This window comes from Hordeum vulgare, chromosome 3H (assembly GCF_904849725.1).
Source record: "Hordeum vulgare subsp. vulgare chromosome 3H, MorexV3_pseudomolecules_assembly, whole genome shotgun sequence".
In the NCBI taxonomy this organism is placed as follows: Eukaryota; Viridiplantae; Streptophyta; class Magnoliopsida; order Poales; family Poaceae; genus Hordeum; species Hordeum vulgare.
In genome coordinates this window covers 128,984,419-128,994,171 of record NC_058520.1, presented here as the reverse complement: position 1 = coordinate 128,994,171, position 9,753 = coordinate 128,984,419, and the positions used below count along the sequence as shown (strand labels likewise).

Below are 9,753 nucleotides of genomic sequence, written 5' to 3'. Positions count from 1 at the left end.
GAATGAAGTCGAGTGGCCTATGTTTTGCTGAAATGTTGATTCATTTCTGTTCGAGCAAATTTCACGTACTCGGTTTGTCTACTTTTTAGCAAAGGTCATGACGAAATTTTCCGTGAATTTCGGCATGACTTGTGCTACAAACTAGGACACATCGAGTGCCCGAGATTTGCCGCACCGGGAATGAATCACCGTTCCTGCAAAACATGGGCCTTTTTTAATGTCATTATTCATTTTATTAGGTCTATAATTAATTGACTAGATTCAATCATAGGAAACATGGCTAGCAATGATGAAGGACAGGGTTCTGGTGATTGCAACGCCTACGAGGCGGCAGACTCTTATTTGAACCTTCTCAGCGAGCAATGGTTGTTGGAGGGCCCACCTATCACATCCGAGCTGAGACCAACATCGAGACCGGCGTTGAGACCCAGACCGACACCAAGACTAGCGCTGAGACCCAGACCGACATCGAGACTGGCACCGATACTGGTGAAGTCAGTATAGAACCGAAACCGAAGAGGATACGATGCCCAAACAAGCTAATCACTACTAGACTGGTGGTCATGGAGGTGGACTCCGGCAATTTTGAGCCAAAATTGCGCTCGGAAGCGCGTGCATGCTACTACAATCAAATAGGTTGCATCCTACGGACAACCGCCACCATCAACGATGAGAAATTAAATAAGATAGTTGATATGGAGTACTCCCTTCTAAGGAAGCTGCACCAGTTATTCTTGTTCCCGGGCCGGGATAAAAATATATATTGATCCAGTTAAAGACCGACAATGAAGAAGATAAACAAACGCGCCATGGGCAAGTTTAGTGGCGCATTTTCCGCCTGGAAAGTAAGGGTGAAAACAAGGATCATCGACAAAAAGGAACCCTACTCCGAGATTGTAAAGGATAATCCGACAATTACGGAAGAGGAGTTTGAAATATTCAAGGCGACTTGCATTGATGAAGCTGCCAAAGAAAAGTCGGAGTACATGAAGGGGCTTCAAGAGAGGATCATGGGGTGCCACCACCTCAGAAGCCGTGGTTACGCGGGGAAGAGGTCCATATGGGCCAAGGAGGATGTGGAACGCGAAAGTCTGGGCATCCCAGACCCCTTAGCGGAGTTCACCGTCTCGCAGGAGCGTGACGTCATCAGGGCCCAGTACCATTCGGACCGAGTCAACATGGTTTTCGATACAGACACGGTCATGAAGGAGTTCATGAGATTGCTCGTAATTATTAATTTACCCCCTAATTTTAGCTTCTGATCAATTTGACTACACTTTTAGTCACATTTGTAAACGGTCCAGTTCCTTTTGCAGAAAGAGCAGCACAAGATTGCAGCCGAAAGCGACTCGTCGTCTGAGGCGTTGGCGAGGCCCAAGTGGGACACCCCATTCCACCAGGCCTTGAACATGTTGAAAGGACTCCAGGTGGACACTCGGCCATCGTATGGACACATGCACTGTGTCAGAAACGGCACCACGTGGAAGAAGTACTATCGTGGGACCACAAGGAGAGAAAGGAAAGACGAAGGTTAAATGGAGAAAAATCGACAAGAAGGTTGCGATTGCGGTTGATAAGAAATCAGCTGATGCAGTCAAAGCAGCGGTAGCTACCGCAAAAGAGGAGATTGCAACTTTGTATAGTGTCTTGGTTCCGGCTGTTGTCAGTTGGACCAGGGAAAGTCCAAATAAGGATGCATCAGACTTTCCCCTTTCCAACTTCTTGGGGAGCAGCTCGACTAGCGTTGCACCAGCACCTGCTCCCGCACCTGCTACTACACCAGCTCCCGCACGTGCTCCTGCTCTTGCACCGGCTCCCGCACCTGCTCATAGCAGCCGGTCCTCCGTCTCGGACGTGCTCGACAATGCTTCATCTTTGGCTGAGCTCGATGCCTTCACAGTACACGTCACACGGGCCCTCTTCAATATATGTATAATCTCCCGTTTCCATTGCCTTTCAGATGTCTCATATCACAGACATGTCTTTGCAGGCCAACGTAACCCCGTGCACCATACTGTAGACCATCAACGGCCAGAAGGTGGACGTGGCGAAGGTGACAATAATGAAGCCGAAGGAACAATTGTTCCACATCCGGCCGATCCCCCCTGACGTCTTCAAGGTTTCCGTGGCTAGTGTCGAACTAGGCCACGAGAATTTGACTCCTCTAGTAGCACTAGGGGAAATGACAACGAGACCCCGTGACGGCTTGGCGATTGCAAGCGTTGGGTCCTGTTGTGGCCGAAGAGTCTGCTTCGTCTGGAGGCGGCCAGGATCACACCTACGAGCAAGCAGCCTCAACAAGGTATGAACACCAACACCCCACCTACCCAATTAGTATCGCCTGTCGTGTCAGGTGAGGAAGAGGCTCCATTAGTGGCTGATGACGTCCCCACTATCGAAAAGCAATGCATGATGCCATCGACGAGGATGACGATGACCCTTGATACGTCTTCGTCGTATCTACTTTTCCGAACTCTTTTGCCCTTGTTTTGGACTCTAATTTGCATCATTTGAATGGAACTAACCCGGACTAACGTTGTTTTCAGCAGAATTGCCATGGTGTTCTTTTTGTGCAGAAATAAAAGTTCTCGGAATGACCTGAAAATTTACGAAGAATTTTTCTAGAATTAATGAAAAATACGTGCGCAAAGATCTACCACAGGAGGTGTGCTAGTGGGCCACAAGCCCAGGGGGCGCAGCCACCCCCTCGCCACGCCGTGAGGGCTTGTGGGGGCCCACTAGACTCCACCGCCTCCAACACTACTAGGAAAAGGCGTGCTAGTGGCGCACCTATTTTGGCTACTAATGGCGCACTATAGGTGCGCCACTAGCATCACGCCATTAGATTTTTTTACTAATGGCGCACCACAGGTGCGCCATTAGTATCTGGTATACTAATGGCGCACCAGGCAGTGAGCCATTAGTATAGCTTGTGGTGCGCCATTAGTATCTGGTATACTAACGGCGCACCAAGAAGTGCGCCATTAGTATAGCTCATGGTGCGCCATTAGTATCTGGTATACTAATGGCGCACCAGGGAAGTGCTCCATTAGTATAACTCATGGTGCGCCATTAGTATGCCTCCCAGGGCCATATTTACCCATGTGATCTAGCTTACTAATGGCGCACTAGTTGACGATGCGCCACTAATGTGCTTTTGCAGTGCGCCACTAAAGTGCTGAGTGGTGCGCCACTAGTATGAATATTAGGTATTTATTTTATTTTTCTGATATTTGCACAGATTACGAAACATATTATTGCACAGAATATAGAGAGCACAACATATAAACAATAGATTTATCGAATACAATAGAAGATTAGTCTCCGAATACAATTCATCATATTAGTCTCCGAATTTAAAATACCGAACAAAGTTAGAACATTACAAGTCTCAAGACCGCGAGTAGCGAGTTTGTCTTCACATGACAAGTCGATATCGATCATCTAAACTACCATCACATAGAAGAGAGCTGCGGTCATCACGAGAAAGACATGCAAAATTATCTAAAGTACAACATCATCGACACCAAGCATGTTACTGAAGTCGTGCCTGGAGAATCACATTTGCGTCCTTTGCCTGCTACCCCTATCCTCATCTTCTTCCACCTGTTGCGGAAAGGTGAGGAACAAATTATGCTCCGGCAGGAATTTGTGCTAGTTCAAATTAGCGTACGGCACGATGAAATCACTTTGAAAGAAAAACTAACATTGTGAAACAAATGCATATTTTAGGAGAACCTCTACAATAAAGAAATCATCCAAAGAGCTTTCATAAAGAGAAAAGCATAATTACTGATCCCCCTTAGGCCACTACTACTTTATGTGTTGGACAGCAAATTGTACGTGACAACTGACAAGACAGTAAGATGTGTTTGATTTTATCAATGTTTATAGGCGACATGGTGTATTATGACCCAAATTGATAAGAAGTTTCATGCACACATTTCCCACTTTCCACCCTCATAGATACGACCGCATAGTGTATACCGGCTAGCTAACATTTTTACATCTCTAAACATAAAACTAAAATGGTTAAAAATATATCTATCATTGAACATTGGGAGAAAAAACAAAAGTTGGCTTACTTGAAGAGAATTGTATGCCAAAAAATATAAAAAGAAGTAAAACAGTCATAGGCAGGAATAGTATAACAATAATATATCATGGTTAGTAGGAACCAATGGAACGTACAGAACATCGGTGTGGTAGTATTAATTTGTACAATCCACCTCTATCAAAAGATTACTCCAGGAAATCAGCTCAGTACACGACTAATAGGAGAAAACACGGACGTGTGCAAATGGTCGCATAGAATCCTGTGGATGTACAAACGTGACTCCTGGGCGTGAAGGCATAGCATATTGCTGGGAAGCATGCATGAAAACAGACGACCTGACAGGAGCACCAGCTTGACCATGACTGTAGGGTGGCATGGCACCATCTGGAGGCCTGTACCAACTGCATCAGGTGATTGAGCCGGCGACCAGGGCCCAGGCATGTGCTAAGCCATTGGATGAGGCTGCTGCTGTTCAACAGGAACATGAGACATTTGTGGCGACCCAAGCTGGCGGAACTCAGTGTTGTAGGTAACAGCAGGAGCATACAAAGGTTGAATGGTGTATGCGCCTCCATTAAAACCAAATCCAGGATCAAATATTTGCATATACCTGAAATGGCCATTCAACAGTGAGGAAACTTGTCATAAAAATTCAGTCAAAAAAGGATATGTATGTCCTTGTAATGAAAATGAGAATATGATTAAAGAGGCGACGGTGACATGAGGAGCGGCAGCTCTTCAGCTAGAAGAGGAGTGGCTGCGATGCGAGGAGAATTACGAAGCGAAGGCACCCTCGTGAAGCAGAAGAAGGACATGCATGGGGGCAGCCCATAAGTAGAAGATATGTGGACGTTAGGGACACATGAATGTTTTAGATGGATGCCTAGATGGCTTGGTAAAGCTGGTTCAACACAAGCCAGAAATCTCCATATACATGACATGCGAACATCATCTTCCCGGACACCATACTCCCCGTACAGCCATGACATGGAGGCTCGTTGCTGTGGCGACTGTGAAACTTCACACTCCTGCTGCAACGATCTGAACCGTAACTCCAGCTTCACTTCTCCCTCACTCCGCTCTCTGTAATTCTAGCCCTCATATGCAATGTGCTGGGCTCAGGTGTCCAATTGCATACTTAATGCCAGGTTCCAGGTGCCCGCCTAGGCCCATCGCCCGCCTAGTGCACTGTCCCTTTTTGAACCCTGGAAACCATTGCAGTAAATATGCATAAAAATCCCGACAGGGAGGCAATGGAAAACTTTGTGAGGACTTTTCAGTTTCTTAGGACAAAAGTAAACTGAACTCTGCCTATTTGATCTGAATTTTTCCGCTACCAATGAAACCAAATGAGATGGCAAAAATCAACTAGATCTAGTTCCCTGCCCCCAACATCCACACCTTCCATAAACTGTTAGTTTTTTGGTTGCATGGAAGGCACACACTTTTATTACAACTGCATTTTGACTAAGCACTTATGATCATACTAGACGAATCTTGCCAGCTTAATTTTTTATAAAAGCACTAAACTTCAAATGGTGAATGTGTTGCAAACATCCAACATGCTGGGAAAACTGCTAAAATACTATGAGCTGACCTGAAACTCTTTGATGAGATCCATACTCAACATATCCATCATACCAATATGACCTTTTCGCCCACCTACTATCATGTAGCGACCATTTGAGGTGCATTCTAGAGTACAAGGACCAAGTTCTGCATAAAAAAGCTAGTTAGCTCCCTTACGATTTTCATAAATTATAAGGGAAGTTGATACTCAGCATTCATGAATGGGGCAATATAGATATAAGATATATATCTGTCAGAATATACAAGCACAGAAAAACACTCGCCTATCATCATTCAAATAAGTAAAACTGTTTAATGAAAAAAATCTGATAGTGTCAATAACTCTATGTACACAATAAGAAGAGTATAAGTCTGACAAAGACAAACCAAATAAGTATCAGGAAATAAAATACTTGAATTTGGAAATGCTAATCAGGTAACTGTACCACACAAGAACATAAGTATCATCAATGGTGTTCCACATCAACATCTGTATTGTATGTAGTTTTTATTGGTACTGGATCATGTAACAATTGTCGCACAGCTTCAGAGAACACAAAACAATTACATATTTACCAGGTAAGATCATATCACATGGTTTTCTTGAACTCAAAATGTCAACGCTACTACCAAGCTCTTGCTGTGTATATCTATGTCTTTTCCAAACCTTCAGGCTCCAAGTAGCCCCCCTCAATAGGTAAAAACCACTGCAAATTGAGTTAGCAACAAATCAGTAAAATTGAAAGTCTCCCATGTTTGCAAAAGTCAAATTCGAAATATGTTAAGTACGAAGATCAGGAAGCATAAGGTAAAAAAAGATACAGCAGGAAATTTCAAAGGGTCCGGTGGTATATTGCTGCCAATAAGCACCATAAGTTTATGCAATAGTCCATCAAAGAGGCACAAAAATAATACTCCCTCCGTCCGGAAATACTTGTCATAAGAATGGATGTATCTAGATGTATTTTAGTTCTAGATGCATCCTTTTTTATTCATTTGTGCGACAAGTAATTCCGGATGGAGGGAGTAGATATGTCGATCGTTACTCATGAGGTAGTATGAAACAACCTAAAGGAACTCCAAAAAGTGTATCACCAATACAGTAATTTTACTTCCTACACAGTAGATACATACGAAAAATACCAAGCAATCTTTCATTGACTGGCACCTCTTTGGGAAGAACACCAGATAAACCCATGTCACACTAAACATGTGGGGTAAATCCTATAAATATAAGTCCATTACTTCATCCAAACAGATCCACATTATGCTAGTGAACAATTAAAGACCATTGGGAAACTAAAGATGAGCTATATGATAGAATACTATATTGTAGTAATTCAACAGTACAGAATACCAGATTCCATCGTATCATGCTCATTGTTATTCAGCTATTTATATGTGTTTGCCGCAACAAATTCAGAGACATTCTACACCAAATCCACACTACCGCACCTTTTCAGCCTGCGCAGCAGCTTTGGCAGATATTCGGATTAGCTTCTCTTTTCCAGCGAGCTGCCCTTTCAATTTCTTATCACGCAGAGCGTGCAACGAAATCACATTGAAACAAAAAATGCCAATACACGCTTTTCAATCAGCAGAAATAGCAAAGCAACGAGCGCTGGACTCAACGAGTACACTTGTAGGTCCTGGAGCATCTTCATCTTGAGGGTGATCTTTTCTCTTCTAACCTATTGTATGAACCCACAATTGAGGACAACGAGTAAAAAATTGTACTGACAACTTTTCATTCAGACAGCTAAAAGAGACGCTTGAGAGTAAAATTTGAGTAGAAGTATTACCCTCTCAGCAAGGCTGTGGCTGTCGGTGGCCTGGCCTCTCCTGGCCCGGACGTGGACGTAGTCCCTGGGCGGCTCATCCGCCGCCGGCTGCTTGGACTTGGAGCCCTTGCCCTTGGCCTGCTTCCGACCCCTCTCCCCGCCGGCCGACCCGTCGCTGGCCGTGGCCGCCTCCTCCTCCACCTTGGGCCTCACCGTCTCGTCCTCAATTTTGCATTTCTTCGAGTTCGGCACCGTCGCCTCCCCCATCTGCAAACCAAATTCCGGCGTCACCTTCAGGTAGAACCTTAACCAACCAGCAAGCTAATGCAAGGCAGAATTTTCTCAACAACCGAAAGAAAAAAAAGTCCATGGAAACGGAGCACACCTTGGCGAAGGTGGCCGCGGCCTCCTTGCCCTTGGCGGCGCCCACGGCAGGTGCCTTCCGCTTCTTGGCATTTGCGCCGTACGCCCACGCCGGGTAGGAGACGGAGGAGCCCTCCCGGGACGCGGCGGCGAGCTCCCCGCCGCCCCCTCCGCGGGCCCGAACTGGCCGCCGTTTCCGAAGCCGTGCATCCCGGCCGCCCCGTCCCCGAACATGGCGGCGAGCCCGGCGGCGCCCGCGCTGCCGGCACCGCAGAGCGTCTCGGAGAAGCCGGCGTTGAGGCCCGGCACGCCGAAGTCGAGCCCCGCGGTGCCCACGAGCAGGCCGGAGACATAGTTGCCGTCCATCTCCCTGGCCGGCCGACCGATGGAGGAGCAGAGGAGAAGATGAGGACGAGAGGAACTGGTCGACCTACGCGACCGGATCGTCGACCTGCTGCTGTTGCTGTGCATCCGGCTGGTGGTTGTCGGCGAGGCCGGGCGAGGAGGAGACCCTGCGCGCCGAGGAGTTGGCCGAGGAGGAGGAGGAGAGGAGCATGGAGACCCTGGCGGCGGTGGTGGTTCGGGCCGGGGGAGGAAGGATGAGGACGAGAGAGGGCTTGCTAGGTTTGGGGTCGTGGGTGGCAGGGAGATTTTTTTTTTGCAAAACTACTAATGGCGCACCACCAGCTGGTGCGCCATTACTAACGAGGGTTACTAATGGCGCACTAGCTGGTGGTGCGCCATTAGTAGTTTTGCAAAAAAAAAATTTAGTAGTGGCGCACCACCAACAGATGCGCTATTAGTAACCCTGGTTACTAATGGCGCACCAGCTCTGGTGCGCCATTAGTAGTTTTGCCAAACCTAAAAAAGTTATAGTAGTGGCGCACCACCAACAGATGCGCCATTAGTAACCCTGGTTACTAATGGCGCACCAGCTGGTGGTGCGCCATTAGTAGTTTTGCAATATATATATATATATATATATATATATATATATATATATATATATATATATATATATATATATATATATATAGTAGTGGCGCACCGAGTGTGTGGTGCGCCATTAGTGTCCATCACACTAATGGCACACCTGCACATGGTGCGCCATTACTATATAGTAGTGGCGCACTACTTGTCTGGTGCGCCATTAGTGTCCATACCATCTATAGCCCTTTTCCTAGTAGTGCAATCTCAGCTCTATATATTCCGTTTCGCCCGAAAAAAAATCAGGGAGAAGGATTCATCGCGTTTTACGATACGGAGGCACCGCCACCTCCCGTTCTTCATCTGGAGGGCAGATCTGGAGTCCGTTCTGGGCTCCAGAGAAGGGAAATCGTCGCCATTGTCATCATCAACCTTCCTCCATCGCCAATTCCATGATGCTCTTCACCGTTCGTGAGTAATCTCATCATAGGCTTGCTGGATGGTGATGAGTTGGATGAGATCTATCATGTAATCGAGTTAGTTTTGACGGGGATTGATCCCTAGTATCCACTATGTTCTGAGATTTATGTTGTTACTACTTTGCCATGCTTAATGCTTGTCATTAGGGCCCGAGTGCCATGATTTCAGATCTGAACCTATTATGTTGTCGCCAATATATGTGTGTTTTAGAACCTATCTTGCAAGTTGTAGTCACCTACTATGTGTTATGACCCGGCAACCCCGGAGTGACAATAGCCGGAACCACTCCCGGAGATGACCATAGTATGAGGAGTTCATGTATTCACCAAGTGTTAATGCGTTGGCCCGGTTCCTTATTAAAAGGAGAACCTTAATATCCTGTAGTTTCCATTAGGACCCCGCTGCCACGTGAGGGATGGACAATAGATGTCATGCAAGTTCTTTTCCCTAAGCACGTATGACTACATACGGAATACATGCCTACATTAGATTGACGAACCGGAGCTAGTTACTTATCTCTCTGTGTTATAGCTATTACAAGATGAATCACATCCGGCATAATCATCCATCACCGAT

At 46.2% G+C, this 9,753-nt stretch overlaps 1 pseudogene; it reads right to left on the bottom strand.

The window, feature by feature from the left end:
* Positions 1-4,501: 4,501 nt before the first annotated feature.
* On the bottom strand, positions 4,502-8,136 carry LOC123441566 (annotated as a pseudogene).
* Positions 8,137-9,753: the final 1,617 nt, after the last annotated feature.